Consider the following 27,563-nt stretch of genomic DNA (forward strand, 5'->3'; position numbering starts at 1 on the left):
TTTATCAAAATTCTCTTTATCAGTTGAATAAGTCAAAGTGCCTGAGATTTGCAATGGTTCCACAAAACAAACTCATGTAACATTTATAAACTGAATAGATGCACATTCTAAGATAAAATAAGGAGGCAAATTAACTCTGAAAGATGCCAAACTAAAACCAGGTCTGTGAGAGCAGATGGTATTGTATTAAACTATGTGTGTAAGTGATGAAAAAAAAATAGAAGCTATTAATTGAGTGAAATGTTTTAGATAAACATAAACCACAAACTGAATTATAGTAATAGCTTGTGGAGTAGTTAATATTTTCCAAAATATTTCTGCTAGTGTTTATGTTAAAGTGAAGGCATTTTTCTGGCATTATCAGAGCTGTAGCATTAAATTTGCCCATAGCTGAGTTCTGAGCCACAAGAATCCTGACTGAACCATATACAGCCTTTTCCAACTCTTGCAATTCTTATTCATTATACTTGAACAAACTGGTGGAAATCTGTACCAAAGCTGCATAGATTAAGTAAATTCTACTAAGAGATTTCTGCAAATGCACAAGAATACATACACTTCCACATTTGTTTCCAAGTCATCAGAAGTGACCTGAGTGATAGTGTAAGGCTACGCTTGCTTTGTGTAGCAATGTTCCAGTTCTGGAAAATCAGTTTTAGGGAGGTATATACTTATACATACTCGTGTATACATAAACTATAGAATATATACTCTTTCTTCTTTTTGTTTATATACAAATATGCACATATATGTATATATGCTGCATGCATACCTACATGTGAAATAATGACTACTGTCTTTCCCTTAAAATAATTAAAATCCTAGATCACAGGACCCTTCCTGTAGTGGTTTTCATAAAAGATAATGGTGACATCAGTCATCTTGTCATGTTTTTCTCTCAGTGTATGTCTGCTCTGTATTCAAGGCTGTGTCTTGCTAAATACGTACTGGCAACTACTTTTGCTTTTGAAATGCAGAGAATTTTGAGTGCTTCATTGCAAACTGTTATGGGCTACTTTGTATATAGGATCACAGAATTATTGAGGTTGGAAGAGATCCTAAAGGTTATCAGTACAACTGTTAACCCAGTAGAGTCATCACTAAACCATGTAACTAAACCAAAAGTGGAACTTCTCCTTGTCTTTTAAATATTTCTGGGTTGGTGACTCAACCAGGTTGCCAGGCACAGATATCGTAACAATTTTTTGCATCCAATTCTCTATTTACCTGAGGATGTCTATCAACATTTGAGTATAGAAGTGCCTCAGAATGAATTTCTCTCAAGATTTATGTGGATAATTTACACTGCAAGGTGGTCTTAAGGAACAAATAGTGGCTTTTCTAAAGAATTCATGGACCATTTGAGCATTACAGTTCTCACAGAATAGCTGTGCTTTTTGAAAGGGAACGTGAATAATTGTAGCCTCAAAGTGCTGTGATGGACATGAAATCTGTCCTTCTTAAGTGGGAAAGAGACACAGATCATTTTGTGTGCATAATGGATAGGTTTTTTTCCTGATGAAGAAAGTCTTGTGTCTTTTGATCTCTTTTTTTTTTTTTTTTCTCAGTGTATTTACAAATAATGAAGTACTAGTGTGCGTAGAAATCATGGAGCCTGGGTGTAGTTGCTTTCCCAGAGAGAATGATGACAAATCAAGGTTTTAAGCGAGTTCAAAATAAATACGACACTTCAAGTGAAAGTATGGGAGAACAGATGGGACATGAAACAGAGAGCACAGCTGAGCTTATGGATCGAGATATTCTGGCCTTGGTCAGGTACAGACTGTGGGATAAGCAACCTCAGATGTGAAAAGAAGAACTTGAAAATACAGCATATGCAGCTATCAAGTTTTTTAAAACTCTGTGGTTTTGTAAGGCTGCCAAGTAATGCAAACAGTAGGCTGGTTGTATAACTAGTGGGAAATTTCTGCTTAAGGATGTGACTGCAAAAGTATATAAACTGATCTGTGATAACAATAAAGTGACTTCTTTTTGCTTTGACTTCTTGCTTGGACTACTTCTTGCACTCCTCTTTTGAAGTCCCATCTCACAGTTGTGGCAATAATGAAAAAAATAGGTACTTTAGAGTGTGAAATATCTTTGGTGATTAGTTACTGATAGGATTTTGTTAAATAAAAATAGTAAAATTTTACTTCCGATGAATACGTCTGAAGTTAGATGGGGAGCCTTAAAACCCAACCAATGAACTATGGACATTGCAATGTAACTTTGAATGAAAGATGTATAAGCAGGTTTAATCTGTAATCTTTTTCTTTGAAGACAAGTTCTATAAACATTTTGTTAAGTCATGATTTTTTTTTAAATTCCATCTTTTCCTTACTTTTATCTTAAATTTGAGATTTAGGATTTAGGCAAGTGAGTACTTTATATATCAAGAATTTAAAATATTTTCTTTGTGAAGGAAAGTAATTTATTGAAAAAATGTAAGAAAATATTTGAAGGCCAAAAGTCTGCACAGCACATGGAAAGACTTTCTGTTCTGCTCCCAAGTCCTGGAGTTTTCTCATTCTTATTTTCATATTTTTATCTTTTTCTTTGTCCTGTGTCTCTACATGTCTGTCCATCCCATACTCACTATCCTCTTTCCATGCTTTTCCATGCCCTTCCCTTCATCTACATGCAATTACTAATCCTTTTGGATTTTCTTTCACCCATATTTATTTTTTTGCAAACATCCATCCCTTCTGTTTAACAATGCAAAGACTTTGTCTCCTGACACTCCCAGACCTGTGTCACAGAAAATTTTCTCAGATAATTGTGATAGTTTCTTTGCCAGGTTACTAAAAAGGGGCCTAGGTGGTAGTGGGTTCTAGACATTTCCTCTGAGATAATTCAGGTAGGTAAATTCAGCTAGGGACATTTCAGGTAGTGTGTTTTTATCACTGCTTTTCAGATCACAACTTATTGGTGAAGCAGAAAAGTTCAGGAACCTAGAAGAGTGCATTTATGTGTCCCAGAGATTGATTATAAGTTAGATAGCTGTTTAGTATTTAGCAAACTGTTCTGCCAGGTTCATTGCAGAACTAAAAGGTTTACTGATGACAGAGGAAATAGTTTGCTGCATTCATCTGGAGCATTGTAGTCCCAGGTTAACAAAAAAAAAAAAAAAAAAAAAAAAAAGGAATGTGTCCTGTTTTGTCAGAGCATAAGTGCATGAGAATCCAAAAGCTGTGCAAAATGAAAGACTAAAAGTGTGTGAGCATGCGTTTTTTTTACTATTAATCTGATTCAAAAGAGAATTTTACTGAAACTAGCTACAGAAGACAAGTTTGCAAAATCAAAATAATGTTGTGTCCTCGGGACAGACTGATCTGTAAGGCCTGGGTGTGTGCTCTGATCATGTTTCCCATAAGGTACACACTTGTTTCCTGGTAAAACAGGTAGGTTTAAGATTTTGCATCAAGAAACTGCATGGAAGGATATGACTTTCATAATATTTTGCAATATGGACAAGGTCCCATCAGAATGCAAATCTATAAGCTAAACAAAGAGAAAAGAAGTCACAAAATACTGGAAATTTGGAACTGCAATATTAAGGACTATCAAACAACTTGTCTACCGTATAACACACTTGTAAAAAAATAAAGGTTAATTTTTAGTAAACATTAAAGCAGTCATTTTTTCCCACCGAAATGTTGGGGAATCCTGCAAATATGCAATTTATGAAATGAAGAAAACGATGCATATTTATGACTTACACTGCTTTTTGTTGAAATATCTGACAGTGTTTATTGTGAAAGTTCCCAGTAGTGTAAACACTGTCACATTCATAAGAAGTTTCACAGCTAAATTATACCCATGTTATTTAATTGTCATGTAATATAGATTTCTTGCTTTCAGCTTTCCTGAAATGTTTGTCATACACAGTTTTATTGCAATATGGAAGTATATTAGAAGTATTGCTGTTTGTAATTGTATTGCACTACACATTCCATTTGCAGAAATATGTATTTATATACATTCAAATACTTTGTTTAATCAAACGATATTTTAAAGCTAAGCTTCATTAAGATTTCAGTCTCATTAAATTCTGTCATAGTTCCGTGATCAGCTGATCACTTACCTTGAGAGTAAAGCAACCTCTTGCAGCAAAACTCTCTTCCTCAATTGCATGTCCTGTGTTGTCACTGGAGGGCAGCAATGCCCAACATAAAACTATTTTATCCCTCAGGTTTTGCTCGTGTTGCAAAAGCTAACCCCCCCCCCCCCCCCCCACTTTAGAAACACATACAGTTTAGACGTCGGTTTGTATAGCAGAACATTTGCCCTATGTTAGTTAAATTCAATTCTATTTTAGGGTAAATCAGCCTTTCTGAGCAGTGTATTACTTGCTTGTGAAAACTCCCCCAAGCCTAAAACTTCACATTCAAGAATCTTACACCACCTTCCGATCCTCCTTCCCACCCCCATCACGTTGGGTTTTTGCTATAGACTGGTTTGGCTGTTCTCTTGTTGGAGTCTGTGGTACAGCAGATACTTCTGTGACTATGGGTGTCAACTGCTGCCTTGCAAAAATGGTTGGATGAATTTCATTCTTTGATTTCTTTCTTTTGTCTTTTAGGCTACTATTATTATGAAAAAAATCTATTATTATTATGAAATTATTATTTTTTTTATTATTATGATAACATTTTCTGTAATGACAGGCATTTCATTATAGCTGTGAATGGAGGGAAGAAAACTCCGTTTATGTCCTCTGACTGACATGTCACAGAATGAGTGATGTGTGCTGCATTTTGTGTCCTAGACTATCTTGTGGGCTTAAGAGATTACTTCTAAGAATCTCTTTATGTGTGTATCTTGCTATCCTGGCTATGTTAATTTTGAGTAAGCAAATAATAAAAATGTAAGAAGTAGAAGAAATTCACTTTGAGACTATCCTGATTATTTTTGGTAGTGTAAAGGCTTGCATTAATTGACAATTAATTCAATTAAAACAGCTGTAAATGTTAGTTTACATTAGACTGGCTAGTCCCAAGGTAGTTATTTATTCATTACTCCATTTCATTGATGCAGAAATGTTAGTTCTTTACACTGCTGATCAACCTAGGGTAGTGAACAAATGTTTACAATAGGAAACAAATAAGCTCCATTCTAGCTTTCCTTTGTGGAGTGGTAAACACTTGCAAACATAGGAAAAATGACTCATTAAGTGGTGAACTTCTGACCCTGGAACAAAGACACTGACCTGATACTACAGTGGCTTTTGCCTTTACTGTGGAGGAGGTGGACTGAGGTGAGAACTATCACACCACTGCTCCCACAACCCCTGCCAATGAGGTCTAGGCTATGTACCTGCAGCTGTGGGGAGCTTGATGCCCCTGTGGGATCATGGTATCCTTGAATTTAAAATTTCCATATGCTGTATAAACGAAAGAGAAATGGATCTGCCCAAATGACATTTCTGCCCACCTGTAAGGTCCCAACCCTGCAAGGTGCTGACTAGTGCTGGTGGCTGAGGTGGGCTAAGGATCTTGGGAGCTGGAGAGTGAGAGTGAATCAGGATCCTGGCTTTGGGGGCTCACTCAGTGCTCCCCCTCAGCAGAGGGTGGAGCTGCAGGGCTAGGTAGGCTCCCAGCCCAGTGTACCCAATGTATAAAACACTGTCCGCTGGCCTGAATGGTGTGATGAGGTGGTGGGTGCTGATATCTACTGCTGGGGATAAGCCCCAGGGTGTATTTTTTTGAGCCAATCCTCTCCCATATCATGTGTAAAGGGAGAAGAGAGAGCAAACAAATTTCTCTGTTGCAGATTAGTGAGGCTGTGGTGAGTGTGGAGAGGAAATCAGTATAATGAACAAAATAATTTCATAATTAATGAAAGGGAACAGGCTCAGAGGCTTGGGGAGAGATGGGAACAGAAACCACAAAATGAGTGAGTGGAGGATTTGAGAGTGCTGTTTATATGGATAGCCTACAACAGCACCTATTTTGAGAGGGTGTTAGGACTGTAGACTCTAAGCATGCTCTTCTGCAGTGCTAGGTGAATTGCATAAAGGATAGTATTTTGTTCTCAGCCAGCCTGTCTATGGCATGTATCCTTGCCACACTTTGGCTGTTGGTGCTGCCTTGAGCTCCTGCACACCCTGTGGGGGAGCAGGGCACAGCCCTTCTATGGGACTCTGCTGTACAGTTTTATAGATACAGTGGTTCATGTAAGTTTTGGATTTTTTTTACAACAGAGAACTTCAGGACTGTTTCATGTGCACTATCTGGAAGAGACCCAGATCTGACATCATCTACCTCTCTGAAGGACATGTTGGTTGCTGACTGCAGCTGCTGGGGAATGGGAGCTGGGGCATTCAGGCTTAAGTACCCAATAGACCTCTCCAGTCACCCTGGGGAGCAACTGCTGAAACAACATACAAACTTGGGCATAATCTTGATGTGTAAAGGTAGGGTTTAATCCCAAATTAGATGGTAACTGAGTAGAAGTTGAATTAGAAACCCCTTGGACCTCACAAAGAGTTTGTAAGATGGTGGGTGCTGAAGCTACTGTGAGGTGATAGTGTTTCCAGAGACAAAATGGGTCGTGAATTGTTACTTTTTCTTTGCCTGGCTTAAACCATGAGAAAAAAAGGAATTTTTTTTTTTTTAATGTCTCATAGAAAGCCTTATTTTCTGGCTCTTTTTCTGTGGTTTTTGGAAGGAGTCCAGTGACATAACATTATTTTGAAGCAAGTCCAGGTGTATGTCTTGTGGAGATTTGATGTCAAATGGCATATATATATCTGTGTGTGTGCCTATTAATATATATACACGCATCCCACCACACAGCTTTTTCCAAAATGAGTTGCTTATGAGGTTTCAAAAGTCATGTTTCTATGATTGTTTTTGTGTTGCTTCAGTAACTCTGGAGCATTTATCCATGTAATACCATGGTCTTCTGCTTCACTGGCTATGTAGAACTCATGCCTCAATAACTTTGTTTGATAGGATTCAGATGAAATGCTGCTTAGTATATTTTGTGTTTAAAAGCTTGCTTTCAGCAAATAAGTAAAGCAGGCATTTAAAAAGACATAATCAGGTTGACTTAGTAAGTTAATTAGGTTTAAACATATATATTAAAATAGATGGCTGAACCACTTGTTTTTAATTGATGTAAATGTTGCTTTTTATTGTGGTACAATTGAAATGTGGACTATTGCCAAACACAGTTTTTGTAAATGAAGAGATCTTTATTCCTGTATAAATAATAATTAAAAAAATCCTAATTGGCAGTGTATTTTAGGAATTGATTATGAAAGTTATTTTAGGAAGACAAATATCCATGTGACTTTTGGGAGCCTTTACAAGGTGGTAGTGGAACAGTTACTACAGGGCATTTTGATGCTAATTTAAATTAGCTTGCAAGAGCAGGCTTAACCCTTATATCACCAGTACTCCAAAATGATTAATCTGACAGAGTAGAATTGGCTGTCCTAGCAGATGAGTGAAACTCCATCAGATAAAAGTTAATCAAGGAGTGGGAGAAGAATAGCCCATATTTCAACTAACTCACTGGTCATTCTCCAGTCACTTTCTTGCAGGTTCTTGCAGTTCCGCAGTTACTTCCACTGTGTTCCAGCAACAGATAAAGGTTGATCTGGAACAAGTAAGAAAGTAGTTTTTTGAATCTGAGAGTCTTAGCAGCTGCGTCTTCTCATATATCACTAAAATTCCATCTCAAGTTCTGGTGTTAGTAGTTCCTCAAGTATGGCAAAGCAGAAGGGTTGTCTTTCAAGTGAGTTCCATACATTAGAAGTTTAATAGCTTTAATTTCAAACCTAGAATTCAATCCAGACTTGGAACAACTGATTGCACCTAGGGAAAGAGGGATGTGACAGGTATTTGGGCAACTATTTTTGAGTGCTGGACTCAGTAGAATCTATTAGATAATGTCTACAAGATTGTTAAATTCACTTGGCTTATCCCATAAAAACTTAGTAAGTAAGAGACTAAGATTGCCTGGAAAGTTTTATCCTAACAAGAGGATGACTATCAGTTAGAGAACTTATTGGGAGAAACGTGACAAATTGTGGTTATTATACTGTCTTCAGAGTGCTCTCCTGCATCTTTAAGATGTAGATGTTTGCCAGAAATGGACAGAAGTCTACACTGGTGATTTGCTTCATTTTTTTAACTAGCAGAAAACGTGCTACTCAGTGGATACAGGATTGACTGGATGGCCACACTCAGAGCATTGCAGTCAATGGCTCAGGGTCCAAATGGAGACCAGTGATGACTGATGTCCTCAGGGGTTGGTACTGGGACCAGTGCTGTTTAACAGCTTTGTCAGCAAACTGGACTGTGGGATGGAGTCTATCTGAACACCACCAAATCATGTAGTATGGTTGACACACTGGAGGGAAAGGATGCTATCCAGAGAGACTGAAAGAGGTTTGAAAGATGGGTTTGTGTGAACCTCATGAAGATCGACAAGGTCAAGTGTAAGGTTCTGCACTGGGGTCAGGAAAATCCCAAACACAAATACAGGCTTGAATGAATACAGAGAATGAATTTAGAGCAGTCTTGATGAAAATGCCTTGGGTATGCCAGTGGATAAGAGGCTGGAGGTGAGCTGACATCCCAGAAAATCAGGCTGTATCCAAAGCAATGTGGCCATCAGGGCAAGGGAGGGGATTCTGCCCCTCTGCTCTGCTCTGGTGAGACCCCACCCGCAGTGCTGCATCCAGCTCTGGGGTCCTCCTTGCAGGAAGGACATTGAAGCAAGTCCAGAGGAGAGCCGTGAAGATGATCAGATAGCTGGAACACCTCTACTATGAAGATGGGCTGAAAGAGTTGTGACTCTTCATTCAGGAGAACAAAAGGCTCCAGGTAGATCCTTATAGCACCCTTTTGGTATCTAAAAGGGAGCTGAAAGAGAGCTGGAGATGGATTTCTTTACAAGGACTTGTAAACATAGGACAAGAGGAATGGCTTCAAACAGAAAGTGAGTTGACTTAGAACAGATAAAGGAGTTTTCTACAATGTGGTGCTTAGACACTAATTCAGGTTGTCAAGGGAATTTGTGGGTGACCTGGAAGTGTTCAAGGCCAGACTGGATGGAATTTTGAGCCACCTGGTCTAGTGGAAGGTGTCCCTGTCCACGGAAGAGGGGTTGGAAGTAGATAAACTTTAAGGTCCTTTCAACCCAAACCATTTCATGATTCTATGAAATATTGACATCAGATGTTTGCTATTCTTTTTTTCTGTGGCAATCTTGGACTTGCTGTTTCAAGGACTTTTCCATTTATGATTCAGAAACATTTCTACAAGACGTGCATGTATACTTGAGCTATGGAAATTAATCTTTTGGCTATGTACTGTGCGTATGTACACTTTAAGCACTTGGAAAAAATAACTCCCTGTTTGGTCACTTAACTCTGCAGACAAATGATTCCTCCTTATTTGGTCTCATGGATTTTTTTTTTTTTGAGTGTGTACGAAAAGGTAAAGCTATTCTAGCACTTTGAAAATCATTGCAAGACAACTTTAACTGAACTGCTGAAAGTCTAAACTTCATTTATAATTTATTTTTATCTGATCCTTTTTTTCAGTGTGTGTGTCATCCCTTCCAACCTCCCCCCCCCCCCCCCCCCCCATTTACAGTTTCAGTATGAAACTACACTGGTAAATGAAGTCTAGAGCAAGAACCATTGCCTGTATTGCAAAACTATTTATTTTGAGAAAGCCCCAGGCTGTCTGCCTCTGCCCAAGTTGTTTTTCGTGCTGTCTGGGTAAATCAGGTATTGGTGAGGCTGGTCCATATCAGTCAAGCTCACAAAACAACTGCTTGAGCTAAAGTTTTCTTAATTAAAGCTAGATTACCTTCAATGAGAGACAGCTGAATGCCAAGCAATGAGGAGGCAGGAGCATGTGGGTTATGGATCTCATCTCTACTATACATTGGAAACACGTTAAATGGATGATGATGGAGCATAAGATCTAAAACAAATTGCCTGAAATAAATTATTCTGAATATTAAGCCCTCCTCAGTGGTAAACACCATTTTTCTAGATGAAAACATGGTTTTTTAAACCTTGCCTAAAGTGCAAGTATATGTTGTGAGCCACTTAGACTGATGGAGCAGTGGTCTGGGTGTTGTAGTTTGATTTGGTAAATCTTTTTTCTTCCATTGTTTCAGGAGATCAAGGGAACCCAACTGGGCCAAAGGGCCTGTAATACTCATTGTTCACATCTCAGCCTTGGATTCATCTTGCACAAGAAAAAATTCTTACATTTTATTGCTTATGTTGTTGACATAAGTAACTAGAGATTTGGTGTTACTTGAATCACTAGAGTGTGTTACCTGGAAACCATGGGCAAGCTGATACCTGAAATTCCTGTAGCTGACCCCTGACTCTGGTGTAAGAATAAAATGTTTTTAAAAAAAGTCTCGCAGAAGATAGAATGATCAAGTGTAGGCTTAATCTTTTCATCCTAGATGTTATAGCTCTGTGTGGCAGAAGACTTAGTTCTCTTTTGGTTTTACAGGAAGATACTGCAAGATGCATAGTATTATCTCTGATAAATAAGTGTATTTTTTGTAAGAGTCCCATGTCAATAAGTAAAGAATGCCAAGTTGCTGGCTGAAGGGATTTGGGAATGTCAGGGAAAGCTAGAGCTTTTGAAGAATTAAAATACAAATCTCAGTCTAAGCTTGGACATAAGAAGATTTCTCTGGTTTCCAACTATTTGTTCTCAAATCTGTATACTCGTATCAAAAAAGAAAATGTAACTTTATGATTGTTTTCTGATAGTCTGCAGAATGTATGTCATGATATGGCTAGTACTGTTCAACAAACTACCTGATACAAATGGGTAATTTCACTTTTGATTTTTTTGGATGGGTTTTTCAGGGAAATAGTTGAGTAATTTCTGATGATACATGAAAATAAATTCAATATAGCCTTAAGCAGAGAGAAGCATGATAAATTCATTCTTAACTAGTAAAATTTGCTGAAATTATAAGCAAGGGGTAGAATTATAATGAGCATAATGCAATCTTTCTTTTACTTGCAACACAAAAATAGTAGAACGGAAGTGAAAGTTGTGGAGAGAGAGAAATAGAATATGTGTCAGAGTGATTACTTCTATACTTGGTGAAAAATATGTAAAGTCATACTTGTGTGTGATCTGTTACTGCATCAATATCCAACATGGAAAATTCAGAATGACTTTTACAAAATTATTTGATAGTTTTCTGTGATTCTTTTTTCAATTCAAATTGCTGTGGATGCAGAACTTATTATGTGGCAGGAAAGATTGATCTGTGTATTGATTTTTGAGGGTTATCTAAAGTCATGTAGTCCTTTTTCCTTCATCATCCCTTTTCCCTTCCCTGTGTAATTCCCCAGACAGAGCCTTTCCAATAGAGATGAAGTGCAGGAAATACTAAAGGTAAGAAGACTTTCAGAAGCTGTGAAAGCAGGCCCCAGAAACAGAAAGAGCAGAAGAATTTAGAATTAGCTGTACTTGCAAAGTCTGAAAGCAGAGATGATACAGTAAGCAAGGATATGAAACAATAGTTTGAGTTTTTAGGCTTGACTAGAATAGACCTTAAGACTGCAGAAAAATATGCTTAGCAAGATAATAGAAGGTTTTAAGCTTAATAATGGAATATTGTGTATTGTTAATAGAAACCGTATAAACAAGCGTTGTTTGAAGCAGGTGTAGATGTGCTTTCAGTGAATGGCTAGAACAATTGTCTGTAAGCTTTAGCAACATGCTATTGGCTGGAAAACTTTTAAAATGCCCTGTTACAAAGAGATCTTTGGCTGCTGCTGGCAAGATGTGAACTGTTGCCATCTTTCAATTGTCTCAAACCCTGTTATGAGACTGATGCCACAATAAAAGTTCAAGGAACATCTCACAGTGTTCCCGTCTTGTTTGTGCAAGACCTCCAACACAATGAAGCATGTTTTTCACTTGTAGAACAGCAACACCTTAACTCTGTGAAACAGAACCAGTCACCAGGAAAAAAATAAAAAGATCAGCTGGATTGCCTGTCATGCCCCCAACACAGGAAAGTAGTAGGGCAGAAGGTAAAAAAAAACCCCAAAACCAAAAACAACAAAAAAACCCAAAAAACCCCCAAACAAACACAACAAAAAAACCCACCATAAAACAAAAAACAAAACAAAGAGTGAATGGAGACAATGGAAAAGAGGGTCTTTATGTGGAAGGCCAGTCAATGGATTATGAGGATGGATGAAGACCCAACTCCACCGGAGGTGTTACCAGTGTCTGAAAGACCTACACCTCAAATCAGAACCACTTCCATAACAAAGAAAAAGACAGGATGTAGTTGTAGGTGATTGCCTTGAGATTGGAATGGAGTCCAATATGTTGTATGAACCTGAGGACAGGGTTAAGGACATCACCAGGAGACATCTTGGTAAGGCCCTTGGGCTACTGCCCATTGCTAGTCTCCCATGGGGGTAGTGATGAAGCTGCAATGTATAGGTTTTGGGTGATCAAAAGAGCCTTCAGGGTGTTCAGATGATTGGGATGGAATGATGATGTTAATGGACGAAAGAAGGGCTGTGAACATCACCCATCTGGGTTTATGTAAGAACTTTGACATGGTTCCCCACAACATCCTTCCCTCTAGATTAGAGAGATGATTTGATGCATGGAGTCTTTGGTGGATGAGGAGTTGGTTGAATTGAGTTGGTTCCCCAGAGGATGGTGGTCAATGACTCTGTGTCCTTATTAACATCAATGACAAGTAGTGTCCCTCAGAGGTCCATATTGGGAACAGTACTGTTTAATGACTTAAACAGTGACACAGAGAAAGGGAGCAAGTGTACCTCCAGCAAGTTTGCAAATGACATCAAGCTGAGTGGCGCCATTGACGCTCCTGATGGATGGGATACCATCCAGAAGGGCATGGTCAAATTGAAGGAGTGGGACCATGGGAATCACATGAAGTTCAACAACACCAAGGGCAAGGAGCTGCAGATGGGTCAGGGCAACCCCCATTTCCAACACACGCTGTGAGGTGAAAAGATTCTTCTGAGATGGACCTGGGGGTGCTGGTGGATGAGAGGCTGGACATGACCCAGCAATGAGCATTTGCAGCCTGGAAAGCCAAACATGTCTTGGGCTGCATCCAAAGCAGTGTGGGCAGCAGGGTAAGGGAGGGGATTCTGCCCCTCTGCTCTGCTCTGGTGAGAGCCCACCTGGAGCCCTGCATCCAGCTCTGGGGTCCAGTACAGGAAGACATGGACCTGTTGGAGCAAGTACAGAGGAGGGATATGAATTCTAGTAATAGCACAAGATGTCCCATCAAATGCTTAATGCCATAATCTCAGGAAAAACTTAAGATATGGCCTATTGAAACTAAGGAAATTCACCAGATAAGTACCACATTTCATGCCTACTGTACTGTGTCTATTTGAGATAGAGGGTTTCTTTTTGTTTGTGTTTTTGGGTATGGGTTGGGTTGTTTTTTTTTTCTTTTTAAATAGCAGGCTGTATGGTGTTGTTTTGAACTTGTAACTGAAATGCTGTTGCCAACCATTCATGTTTTGGCTGTTGGTGAGTATTCCTTGCCCATCATCAAAGTTTTCCCTTTGTCTCTCTTTCTTCTCTCACCTTCCCTTCTCAGGGATTAGGCTGGATCTGGGCAGGAAAACTGACCCCAAAAGATCAAAGGGATCTTTTAGGCCGTATAATATCATTGTCATCAATGAAAGCAATAAAAGCAATAAAAGAATAGGAGGAGGGATTAGGAACATTTCTGGTTTTTGGCTTGTGTTTCTGCAAGTAATCATTGTGTGTGCTAAAGCTCTGCTTTGCAGGAGGTGGCTAAACATCTTCTAGCCCATGGGAAACAGTGAAATTTTTCTGCTTCCACATGTAATTTTTCTTCCCCTATTAAACTGTCTGTTTTAATCTGTGAATATTCTTGTCTCTGTTCTGTTTTCTCCTGTTTCTGAGGGAAAAGGGAGTGACTAGCTAGATGTGTAGGTATTTGCCCTACCTACCACAGGATTTTTTGTTGCACAATGGGGCTTAAGAGGTGCAAGATAACATCAGATTGATTGTAGTTTGAATTTATAGCTGTTATAACTGCTTAACTGTTTATTGGCAGGCTCTCATGCTTGCCATGAGGTTCATTTACTTTACTGTGTATTGGAGCCTTTGGCTTGCTGATGTCTGTTTTTGGTTTTTGCTGTTTGATGTTCTGCTTATCATCTTACTTTGCCATGCCTGGTAATATTATGATAAGAATATATTCCCATGTGCCTGGGCTGGTATATGGCTCTGGCAATGCTTCCATTCCTGTACTGCTATACCAGACATGAACGGAGTAAACAATGAACTTAAAGATTCCGATTAAAAACTCCTGAAGGGACTGTGGCTTGTGAATAAACCCATGCTGGACCAGGCACACCCTCAGAAAAAATGCAACCCCTGGAGGATTCGTGCTGGCACAAGTGCAATGTGTGGATATTGTTTCAAAGGTAACTCTATCACCTGGTCCAAAGGGGTGCAGATTCAAATGGATATACAATTAACCTCAGCATTTATATATGTTGTAACTGATGGCTTGAGTTGTATGTTGTAGGAAGTGATATAGCAGGAGCAACCCAAATGAATGGAGAACCAACCTCAGAAGGAGCTGGGTGAGTGAGCTTGTGACAGCCTGAGCTGTCTTTGCTTCTCAACAACACAACAAGCCTTGTATTCCATTCTGTATTCTATAGAAGGAACTCCATCTATGGGCTGAACAAACTCAGTGGACTCCTATCATCTTTCTCCTATTTTCTCTTCACCCTAAAGTGAGTGAGCAAGCAGCTGTCTGCATTATTTGTGTATTGGCTGGGATTAATCATCACACTTGTCTGTTACAAAATATATTTAAGAAAATGTCTCCCCAGAAATGTGTGTCATTTGCAAAAGCTTAGAGTTCTCCCTTTTAGGCAGATAGAAAGAAATTGACTATTGGATGCTATTGGAGACAGAAACTTAGCCAGAAAAGGACCTTTCATGTGACTCAGTAGAGTGGGTTTTGTTATTGATAGAGAAATGCTCCTGCTTGATCTCCTTTATGTTTTAATTGAATTATGTTACTTGGTTTTGGTATCTTTTCAGAAAGACATGTTAAAACTTAAGCTAGTACTTAAGATTCATAGTATGTGAGAAATCACTCAAATTCCTCACAGTTTATAAATGGACAGTGAATGTGTTATTTATGCAGAGACTTCAGTTTTGGCTTGAGATGCCTAATTTGCAATTAATCAAGAGGTTAAAACACTATGAAAGAGAAATTGCTTATGTTTACAAATGAGCTTTATGATGATTGTGCAATGGGAATTTGAAAAGAATTGTTGACAACCCTCCACTAAAAGTTCTACAATTTTATAGATATGATTATTCTTATTTTCTATCCTGTAGATTAAAAAGGACCAGTACTGAACAACATGACTAACATAATTAAATCAAACTACCTATAGTACCAAGGACCATCCATAAATGGATGTGAAGTCAATGAAACTTAAATCAGCTTATCTTTCTTTTCCATTTGTTTTCATTCTGAATAAATAATTCTTTAATTTAGAGTATGTGTGGCAAGGACTTTAGCCACTCTTGAAGTATATTCATAACTGATAGGACATACAGAATATCTTTCACACCAGAGAAGGATAGCAAATTTTAGACAGCAAATGATAGAATATGATAGGAGATCTTTTTTCCTTGTAAGGATATGGCAAGTGTCTGATTCTACTAACTATCCTTTTTGTCACGAAAAAGAAATATACAAGGCCCAGCCAAACAATTGTATAATAATCGATTTGACATCAAATTTTCTAATATTTTATGGCCTTTTTGTCCCTGTTTACGTCAAGAAGAAAAGTTTATTTTGTGGCAAAAAGTGTCGGAAATCCAAGCTCTGTGACAGACAAAGCTCAGGCTGATGTGTGCAATTCTTTTCTGCTTAAGTATGAGAGTTGTGGAGCTGAGTTGGGGTTTTTTTAGGTGTTTCTTTATTTATATATATTGTTGTTTTTCAAAGGAGATTGCTAAGTGACAGAGATTTCAGGTAATTATTTTCTACAATATCAGGTAAAAGAATAAGCCTTATGTACTCTTGCCAAGATAATCCTTCTTTGTGGCTTTCTTGCTCAAATCTCTTGGTTGAAGAGAGAGGGATTTAGCCATTTGGATCAAATGTAAGCATCTGTTGACCTGGATTTAGAAATATCTGGCAACTAAGGCATAGAGTTCCTTAGCTCACTCAAACAATGGTGCCAGTATTCCGTGGTTCAGAATTGTTTTTAGAAGGTAAGACCCAGTAAATAAATAAATAAATAAATAAATAAATAAATAAATAAATAAATAAATAAAATGGACAAAAGAGGAAAAGACCTGCTGGACATGAGATAAATTTTCTGATTCATGTTTTAGCAAATAGGGCAGTGTTGCAATCAGTGACAGCAGAACACATGCTGGGGCAGTTATTGGAGCAGAAATTCCATGCTGGTGGATTATCTCTTTCAAATATGAAAGAAAAAAGTAGTGTTTGAAAATATTATTTTTCTCTAGTTGAGAAACTGTATGTGAAAGCACTGATTTACTTTCAAGTAGGAATCATATCTTTGGTGTGGTAAATAATCCTAGACTTCTTTGCACAGATACATATCTAATTGAGATCAGCTCATGGATGCTTCTCTCATTACTCAAATTTCTCTAAGTACACATAGGAGTAACCTTTCAGAAAAAGTGTAATATTGAGATATCTGATGACAACTACCGGTAAATAACAGAATGAGTAACAGGTCAGGCCTTAACAGAGGAACAGATGATCTGTGATAATAACTTTGAAACATCGATTGTTTGCAAAAACATCCTCTTGACAGATTCTATAGTGTAGGTAGAAACACTTGGTCAAAATCTTGACTGCTCTCCCTCTGTCATGTCTATGTCTTTTCATATTTAACATGACAATATTTAATTGCTTTACTCTCACATGATCCATTGATATATTTGACTTGTACTGACATACATGAAGGCTCTTTTAATAGGATTTTTGTGTGCACAAAATCCACTGATATCTCACTAGACCGCCTTGTTTTTCAAAATGGCTTTATTGTGGCTTTCTTATGTTTCAACATAAGAACTATTACAGAGCTTCTGCATTTGAACTTCGTGTCCCTAATAGTCAGTAAGTTGACAAGCCCTTCAGCTCAAAGAAATGCTGAAGGTAATACATTCTTCCACAACATGTAGGGGAATCTTTCAGTATAACATCCTACTAGAAAAAAAAAAGATACTTAAATTGATTAATGATGATACTTACTAATTATACAGTAGTTTTCCCGTTCAAGATACTTTGATCATTAATTTTCAACACCTTGCTACCCTCCTCATTTGTTTCACCATTTTCTACTTCACATATTGCTCCTATTTTCTACTATTTTCATCTCCTAATTTTCAATTGCAGGTAATGCAACCTCATCGTATTTTCCTTACATCCATTTGGTGGTTATCTATAAGCACCATCTGATTCTTCAGTACATTTTAATGCACATTCATCACTAAGCATAAACCATAAACCTATAGAACAATTAATCTGCTGTATTTGACTGTGCATCAGATTCTAGCAAACTTACTGTAAATTAATCTGAAATATTTTCAGTGGGTTCTAGATTTAGCACTGCTGATTCATTGGGAGGTTGTCATATATAAAAATTGGTACTATATAAGCAAGTAGATGATAATAGTTTCAGCAGTGTAAATAAATACTTACAATTAATTCTTCCTTCAACTTGAGAACTTAAGAGTGTGGACATATTAATAAAAGTATTATGAAACTATCAGTTTGCATCATAAATATGAATTTTCATTCTCTATATTTTTGGGAATATTAGAGAGAAACAGCCAAAATTTTTTTTAAAATTCAGTAAGTCAAGCATCATAAATCTATTGCAGAGCAAAAATATGAGACACAGGAAGATAATGCTTTCTTTTGGGATTTTGTGACTGGCTCCAGAGAAAAGCATCGCTTGCATTATCTCTCCTGCAAAAGGGATGGAACCGAAATGCAGATACATGCGACCTCAGTCTGGATTTAGAGTCATAGAATGCTTTAGGCTGGGAAGGACCTTAAACATCATCTAACTGCAATCCCCCTATTGTGGGCAGGGTGACATCCCACTAGACGAGGCTGCCCAAATCCCCATCCAATCTGGCCTGAACACTTCCAGGGATGAAGTATCCACAGCTTCTCTGGGCAACTTATTGCGGTGCCTTACCAGCATCACAATAAAGAATTTCTTCTATATACCAAATTCAAATTTCTCCTCTCTCTGCTTGATGCCTTCCCCTCTTGTGCCATCTCTACAGTTCTTGATGAAGAGTCCTTCTCTCAGGCTTTGCTGTAGGCCTCCTTCAGATACTGGGAGCTTACTACGACATCTCCATGTTATCTTCTCCAGGCTGCCCCTTCCGAGTTTCTTCACCTTGTCTTCAGCCTACAGGTGCTCCAGTTCCCTTTGGGAATCCACTAAGTACAGCAATGGACTCTCTTGCCTTTTTTGCAGGGAATGTTAGATGTCCTTTAGGATAAGGATCCACATCATATAATTTACATCTGTGACAACATGTTAGTTCTTGTTAGATCTACTTGAGAATCACTATCTCTGGTCATTTATAATGTTACGAATACTGTGAAAAAGGTGGGTTTTTTTTCCATTCTCCAGTGACTTCACTTACAGAAGCTGTTATTTCCAACACTTTAAGTAGTCTGGTTCCTGTTTGTCTTCATTCAATTAGTTTATTACAGACATATAAAACCATGCATGGTATTCTCTGTACCTGGTATTCTCTTCATTCCCAAAACATGCACAGTTGCAGAAGTGTTATCAAAACCAAAGGTTTTTACTTAAGGTAACAAACTACAAGTTAGTGACACTTTTTTAGGTCATGGCTTCAAAATGGTGAGAACTGATGGTTGTCCTGGATGTTTGCATAAACATTTCTGACTTTGTCTTGGAGGCATGTTGCTTATACACTGCAAATAGAGAAGTTGTGTTGCTTTATGATTTCTGAGGCTGTTCCACATGGGTTAATTGACACTGAATTCTCAAAAGCTGCTTAACTTTGGTCTTGAATTCTGGGGCTTGCAATCCATATCTAACTGTAGGTACCTAATCTAGATTATGATAGATCTGTTATCTTTCATCTGCTTTGCAATGTATTGGTCTATAAGGTATTATTTACATCTGTGATGAGAAAGGCAAATTGATTAGTTTTTTGTGTTGGAATTTTTCCTCCCTTCCCAGCAGAGTGGGAAGGATTTGGAGGTTTTGGTTTGGTTTTTTTTTTTTTTCCTGTTTTCTTTTTAATCACGTTTAATTTATTTTTGGCAGCTGGTTTGCTTCAATGAACCTGTTGACTTGAGGTCTTTAAAGATAAAAGCTCAAGCCTTTTGCATGTTTAAAAATATATGAAATTCTGTTTATTGGTTATTTATAAATGAGAGGTTTTTTAAACTGCAAACAAGTGTTTTATAGCCCTATCATATCATCAGAACTGAAACTGGTCTTACTCCTATGAAGATTTCTGTAGCAGAAGATTTTAATAATTCTATCAAACAACAAAACACCCATGATGTCTTTCTTTAGATTACAGTGGGAAGCTTGCTGAAATCTTAGGAAGTAAAAGATTTTGCATGTTTTATTTCAGCTAGAAAACTGTCCATTCTCAAAGTTCTTTTCCAGTATTGGTACTGACAATTCCCTTGAATGGTTTGCCTACTGAGCTGAACAAGGATCTTTATTTTACCTAAGATTTCTGTACTAAGGACCAGTGGTTCTGGGTCACCAAGTAGATGTTATCTTAAATGCTTGCTACTACTTCATTTTGTGCTTCACAATGCCTTTTCTACAAAAATAAATATTCCTCTTCCAAAATCTGTTATTTCTTATTAACATGTCCAACTTCATCTTTAGAATAAAAACTGGTTCTGAATTTATGTATTCAAAAATTCTTGGTCTACCAGAAAATCTCACTACACAGGTGTATTGATTTGGCACAGCCTGGTTTTTAGCAGCAGGAGGGCCACAGAGGTGGCTCCTGTGAGAAGCTGCTGAAAGCTTCTGCCCTGTGCAGCACAGCCTGTCCCTGATGGCTCTGAAGATGGACATGCTGCTGGCTAAAACTGGGCCAATGAAAGAGGTTGGTAATGCCTCTGTGATAACAGATTTAAAAACCAAATCAAAACACAGGAACAGGGTTTTTGCTCCTAGTCAGAGATGAGGAGGATGTAAGAACATGTGAAGGAAACAACACGGAGACACCAAGGCCAGTGGAGAAGGAGGGGCAGGAGGTGCTCCAGGCACCAGAGCTGAGATTCCTCTGCTGGCCATAGTGAGACCATGGTGAGGCAGCTGTGCCCCTCCAGGCATGGGGATCTATAGGTGATGCAGAGATCCACCCACAGCCCATGGGGATCCATGGGGGATGCAGAGATCCACCCACAGCCCATGATGGAGGTGCCCCAGCTGTAGCAGGTGGATGTCTGGAGGAGGCTGTGATCCTGTTGGACACTCAGTGGAGAGAGAGAGGGGGCCCCTTGTTTCCAGGCTGGAGCAGCCTGTCCTTGGAGGGCTGCACCCCGTGGAAAGAGAGACCCACACCCCAGCAGTTTCGGGAGGACTGTGTGCTTACGGTAGGGACTCGCAGCAGCTTTGGCAGGACTGCTGCTCATGAGAGTGGACCCACACTAGAGAAGTTCACAGAGAACTGTCTCCCGTGGGAGGACCCCATGGTCAAGGACTCTTGTCCTGGAGCAGAGGAAAAAATCTCGGTGATTAACTAACCAAAACTCTCATGCCCTGTCTCCCTGTGCTGTCAGTGGGAAGGAAGGAGGGGCTAGGGGGGAAAGGTGTTTTAAGGGCTTATTTTACTTCTTATTATCCTCTTCTGACTGTGTTAGCAATAAATTCACTTTGCAACTTTGAGCTGAGCCTGTTTTGCCCCTGAAATATTTCCCCTGGTCCTTATCTCACTTACGAAACCTTCATTAATTTTTTTCCCCTCCTTTGCTCAGCTGTAGTAGGGAAGGGTGAGGAAGTGACTCTCAGGGGTACCTGGGGTTGAGCCAGAGTCAAACCACAACAACAGGTGATAGGCATGCAGCTGGAGAATGCTTGGTATGGTTTAAATAGGCCCATTTTTAAACAACAAATATGAGGAATAGAAATATTCATAATATATTCCCATGATCAAGGCCATTCAATCTTTCAACAAAAAAAACCAACCCAGGAATGTAATGTTCTACCATTTTATTTCCTGGGTCTGAAATGGTGTCCAATGGTAATTACAATTGTTCTACCTAAAAAATAAAATTATGATTAAGCTACAATTAAGAATCTCTTAATTATAAAATTTTCTGGAAAGAGTATGCAAGACTGAATAATGCTGATATAAAGTGATGAATGAGATGGCATGTAATTGACATGGAAACAAGGAAAGATGATTATAGCAGCATCATTGTCCTAGAATTGATGGGGTAAAATACAGATTAGATTAGATTTCTGCCTTCACCCTTTTTAACTGGGAAAAACAGACTGAAAGGAACTGATGGATGTTATTTTAGTAAACCGATAAGGTAATTACCCACAGGTCTGTGCTGTTCTGATAGAATATTGCTGATGAGCAATATTCTTATTAAATTAAGTGTAAGAAAAGACCAGTTTCGTCTTTATAAAGAAACTGCTCATTAACACAAAACATTTTGCTTTCACTGTACAAGTTTTGAATTTAATAACTTGGGGACTAATTTGCCTATCTATATTCTGTGGTGATTTTAAGAAAGATATGCCATACCTAATTTCTGGCTTATGCTGTGTAATTAAGTGTAGTTGTTGTTTGAAAGAGTAACTATAGATTCCTCAGTGTCATAATTACACCTATTTATAGCTCTATCGAGCCCACAGGTAGTGTTTAAATGGGCAGGTTTCACTGATGTTCTAAGAAATTGACTTAAATGAAAGGAAAAAATTGTTTCAGCAAAATGGTTATGTAATGGGATAAAGCTCCTGAAAAATCTCAATTTTTAGAACAGTCTATGAAGGAGACAGGTATAAAATAAGCTCTTTGTCAAGGGAGAAGCATTTGTTTAGTTGTGGGACCACTTCTATTTCAGACTTAACTCATCTATAACAAAAGAGGAGGGGAGAAGAAAAGCTTCCTAGTTTCAAAAGGAATCCAAGAAGTTCTCTATTGTCTTTAAGCTTTTTGACTTTCCAGAAGGGAGGGCTTACAGGTACCATCTGAAAGCAATAAATATTGTTGTGTGTATTGTCACGGCTCAATTCTTGTTTAAATCAGATAATAGTTGTTGATTTAGTATCAATGTGTAATTATCAAGTAATCTTACAAATTCAAGGTCAATATCAGCAACACAATAGGACACTATCTCTAGGTATTTATATGATTTTTACAACTTCCTCAACATGCTTCTTTAACCCTCAAAAACAGTAATTTTCCAAAGTCCTAATGCCATTATCAAAGAATCTGTGGATCACTAGCTCACCCACATTCTTGAACAGGCAGGTACCTCTATTTCACCACCCCTTCTGGGAGAGGTGCAGGTGCTACAGCTGAGTTTGCATCCATGTAACCTTCCACAACTTGCTGACCACTCAATGGTGAGATACCCCTCTAAAAGGTCACATAGGTCTACTTGAGGTGGGAGGCCCTATCAACCTTCAGAATAGTGCAGGCTATACCTCTGGAGTGAAGCTGCTTCATCAGGTCTAGGCAAAGGTCACAGTAGCGGTGAGAACTTCTAGCTGTGTCAAACCCACTCTGTATGGCTGCTCTGCTACCAAGGTCTTTTCCCTCAGTCACTGTTAAAATCTCACCCTTCTCTTCAAGCTCATTCTTCTTTCTTAAAAGTCTTCTGATATTCCCCTGATTATAGTGTTTAATCTTGGCTGATGGTAGTCTCATGCAAACCTTGTTAAGTGCCTCACACTATTATCAGGCTTTTGGCAAACATTTTGTGAAAACTTTGCATGGGCCATTCATATATGCTCTTCATGCTCACATGTCATGTCAGCTGTTACTATCCAGATAATATCACCAAGAGGGACCTTGTGAATTCCCCATACTTAGGTTCCAAAATCCTGCATGACATTAGATGATGGTCTAATTTATACAAGTTGTCTTATTTCTTGGCAGGATACTGTAGTTAAAAGTAATGTGTCAGACCAAACAAAGCATCAGGGAAAATCAGGTGTTTTGGAAATGTTATTCTTCCTGGGTTTTTCCTGATTTCTTTGTGTAACATAGTTCTACTACCTATAAATACTCTTTCACTGTGGGTTTTATGGAAGGCCCACAGAGTCCACCAAGTTTAGTTTAAATCCAAGACACAGATAAAAGGGATATTTTGGAAAGGAATTTTATCCAAGTTCAGGGTAGGTGTGGGATTCATCAGAATTGATGCCTATTGTGCATGGCTGAAAGGTTTCATCTTCACAAAGGTGTAATGTGATCAGCCTGCTTGGCCCCAGAGACCAAAGGAAAAGCAATGCTCCAATACACTTAAACTGAAGTAGGGTTAGAAGTAGACAGGCTAACAAAATTGAGATTGTTTCCAGAAGCCTAGACAGCTTCAGTGAGTATTCACTTTTATCCATGTAAAGTCAATGGATATAAAGAAGTCTAATTTAAGTCTTTCCACGTGCTACCAGGTTCTTGCAATGCAATCTTCTCTTAAGTAATGGATACTTATTCTATAATAAATTACCTCTAACAACTTAAGTCCAAATGAGGCACCAAGGAATATAATCTTAAATATTTCTCTTGTGCTGTTGGGCTTTTTTTAAAAATGGTTATCACTAAGGCTAGTAAAAAAAAATCATTTTCAGATAAGGATAGATGTGTGGATGTCACAGATTTTTTGGTTTCCATTGTTCTTGAAAATGGTGATTCTGATTTCTTAAGTGATAAACATTCAATGTTACAGTACTTCTAAATGAATTTTGGGTTTGGTGATATGATTAAAGATGACTATGATGAAGGCAATAATAACAAGGTCAGTTGGTTTCTGATTCAACATCAATGATGCACAATCTGTTGGAGGGGCAAATATAGGATGAATTTTGTTAAGGTCCAGGTGATGTTACTTGTCCATTATTTTCCACTATCATGAGCAAATAGTGGAAAATTCATGATTTATAATGACTCAACCTGAAGAATGTCTGTGTACCCAGACCTTTATGCAGCAGGAAATTGTTACAGTCCAAAAATTGTGAATGGCAGCTACTCTAGAATAGATGCAAAATTTAAATGCAAGAATTTCTCCATTCAAAAAGCCACTAGCCTGAACTAGGGAATGTTTTATTCATTCATGATAAATGATGACTGACATTCAGTTGTAATTTTTTATAGTGTTTCTCAAAATCTGTAGCTATGCAATACACTATTTAGAAACATACGCTAATTCTATTTAGCGCATAGAATTCTTGGTTACGGTTCCCTGCATACATGTACTGTTTGCTTTTCCAGGTGGTGTAGTATAACTCCTGATCAAAACTCCATGACTTTGGGGCTTCTGTGGCAGATGATTCCTATGTAATTATTAGCATAAGAAAGAAAGTTGCTATATTTTATCAACCCCTTATCTTAGGATCAGAATCTGATTCACTACAAACAGTTGCAAAATGTGAAAGGCAAATACAACTGAATTAAATGAATTTCTTTCATTCACAAAGAGACCTCATTGATATATTACCACTCTTGAAAGTTGTCTTCAGAAACCGGTTTCAGTATTGCAAAGTACTTACATTTTCTAATTATATTAGAGAACCAGGGTAGAATTGTCTTGGTTTGAAAGACAGGTGTCTGCTGGAAACTCACAGATACTTTAGTTGTTGCTGAATATACTTGCTCTAAGTCAAGGACTTTTCTAGTTTCCCATGCTCTGCCAGCCAGCAGGTGCACAAAAAGCCAGGAGGGAGCACGACCAGGACAGCTGACCCAAACTGGCTGAAGGGGTATTCCATAACATGGAATGTCATGCCCCCCAGTACATAAACTGCAGGGAAGTGGCCAGGAGGTACTTAACTGCTGGGATGGGCTGGGCTTCATTCAGCAGCTGCTGAGCAGTTGTATTGGGAATCTCTTGTTTGTCTTGAGTTTTAGTCCTCTCTCTCTTTTGCATTTAATTATTATTATTTTAGTTTCTTTCCACTATTAGATTGTTCTTATCACAAGCCATGTGTTTTACCTTTTCATGATTCTCCCTATTCCCCTGGAGAGTGTGCATGAGTGAGAGGCTGAAAGGTATTTGATTGCGAGCAGTTAAACCATGAGATTCCCATACAGAAAATAAGTCTGAAAGCATGGCTTGAAGTATAGCCAGAAGGAATTCTATAAAGTCCATGAAGCTGTGTGTGCCTGTTTGATGAAGTCGTGTACAGGGAGTCACTTCAGAGTGGGCTGCCATGTGGACAGGAAGCATGCTGTGATCCCAGCTGCTATGACAACTGCTCACTAGAAGCAATGCAGGCATGACCAGTAGGAGTTGGCACTGCTCCTCTCTTTAGCAAAAGTCGTTTTTTCTCCTTATGGGCTAAGTTTCTCTCCACCTCTGTATTTTCACATTACTTTAGTTATGGAGAACTAGGCTTCTGCAAATATTTCAAAACTTTATCTAAGTGTACCATAGGAAGTATTTTAATACAACCTACAGACCCAGTTGGTGTTGATTCTTTAGACACCTGAACAACTCTAGAAACGTGTCTCTTGGGCACTTTCGAAAGTTGTCTACTTTTCTGCATGAACACAAACACAAATTCACACACACACACACACACACACACACACACATAAATATATGTATGTATGTATTTATTGGATAATAATCTCTAATGCTGACAACAGATATTTTCCTGATTTAGCGTCGTGTATCTGAGCATTGTTTAAATGAAAATGTTTACTAGATGCTTCTCTGCTAAACATACAGAGAGCTAATAGTTTCAGGCAGGCAGTACCAATGGGCAGAGCTTGTCCCCAACCTGGGGAGATGCTTTTTCCATGCTTTCATGGGGAAGGAAGGAGTAAAAGCAGCATCTGCTCCCAGACTGTGGAAAGAAAATGCTAAGCAAAGAGAAAAGATAACTCTTAACCAAACAAATTTTAGATTAGTTTCTCATTTGCATAATAGCGTTGTTCACATTTTATACTTTGCAGTAGATGTTGCTTCAAAGTGAAAAGACAAATTAATTAATACCTCAGCAGCTATGATAAAATAACTTTTTAACCAAAGTTAAAGTTAATTTGAAAAAAAAATATATGTATAAATTGCTTTTGAGGTGCACCTTCGTAAGCTGAGAGCCCTGCATCTGCAAGATCTTTCTCATAATTATTCATGCATGCCTTGTTGCTGCCCTTGAGACTCATTCCCTGGGAAAGAGAAGCTAAAAAACACTGCAATAGTAAAACAGATAACAAATAATATTTTGTTGGTGCTCAGTATTTCAAGAAATTAATTTCTGTGTGCATTAGAGAACTGGATAGCTTTAGACTACTGAGTGTTTGGAATGCTCAGCCCTGGGTTGTGCTAACTAGTACCCCCCTCTGTTGCATGCTGTCTAGATGTACACATTCAATCACCTCAGTACCTGTTCTTTAAATGTACAGATCCAATCTAAATGGAATCAGAGAACCATAGAATATTTTGGATTGAGAGTGGTCTTTTAAAGGTCACCTACCTCCCTGGCATGGGAGGGGACACTTACCACTAGACCAGGCTCCTCAGAGCCCCATCTAACCAAATCCTGAATATTTTCAGGGTTGAGATGTCCATCACCTCTTGGGCCACCTGCATCAGTGTTTTATCCCTGTCATTGTAAATGCATTGAATTGCCTTTTAATGTAGACATAGATAGATAAACTTTCCTCTCCATTTGACATAGCAAGTAGCACACCTTATCTTAACACACAGTATCTGAACACGCCTTAATATTTCATGTATATATTCTCCTTTACAAAAACGTGTAGTGAGTAAGTAGGAATTCAGTAACAACTTAATATGGAAATGTGTATGTGTGTGTTGTATATATATCACTACACGTATATAAACATATATATCTGGAGTGATATTGAAGGCTGTAATCTACTCAGGTAGGCTGAATGAGGTTAGAGCTTTCTTAACACTGACACAAAGCAGCCTATGTCCAAATTCTTTTAAACTGCTGACATCTGAAACACAACGTTTGCTCCTAAACCATCAATTAGCATGGACACGACTCCTTCCCAACTCCTGAGCTGCACCTGGAATTTTTTTAGTAGAGCAGTAGGGGCCATTTAAAGACCTAGCATTAGAAATAACTGGATTTTTGTGTATGGAAATATTCCCTCGTGCTTTAATTTACCACTGTCCATGTTAGCAAACAAATGGTTGATTTGCTTGAGTGTACTCATAACTACATGGGAAGCATGTCACCATGTACTTTACGCTGTACAACATTTCCAAATGGCATGCAATTCATCCTTTCCATTAGTTGACAATCAGAATTTCTGGTGCTAGAACAC

Source organism: Chamaea fasciata, unplaced genomic scaffold (assembly GCF_029207755.1).
Source record: "Chamaea fasciata isolate MVZ Bird 193981 ecotype frontalis unplaced genomic scaffold, bChaFas1.0.hap1 SCAF_4, whole genome shotgun sequence".
Taxonomy (NCBI): Eukaryota; Metazoa; Chordata; class Aves; order Passeriformes; family Sylviidae; genus Chamaea; species Chamaea fasciata.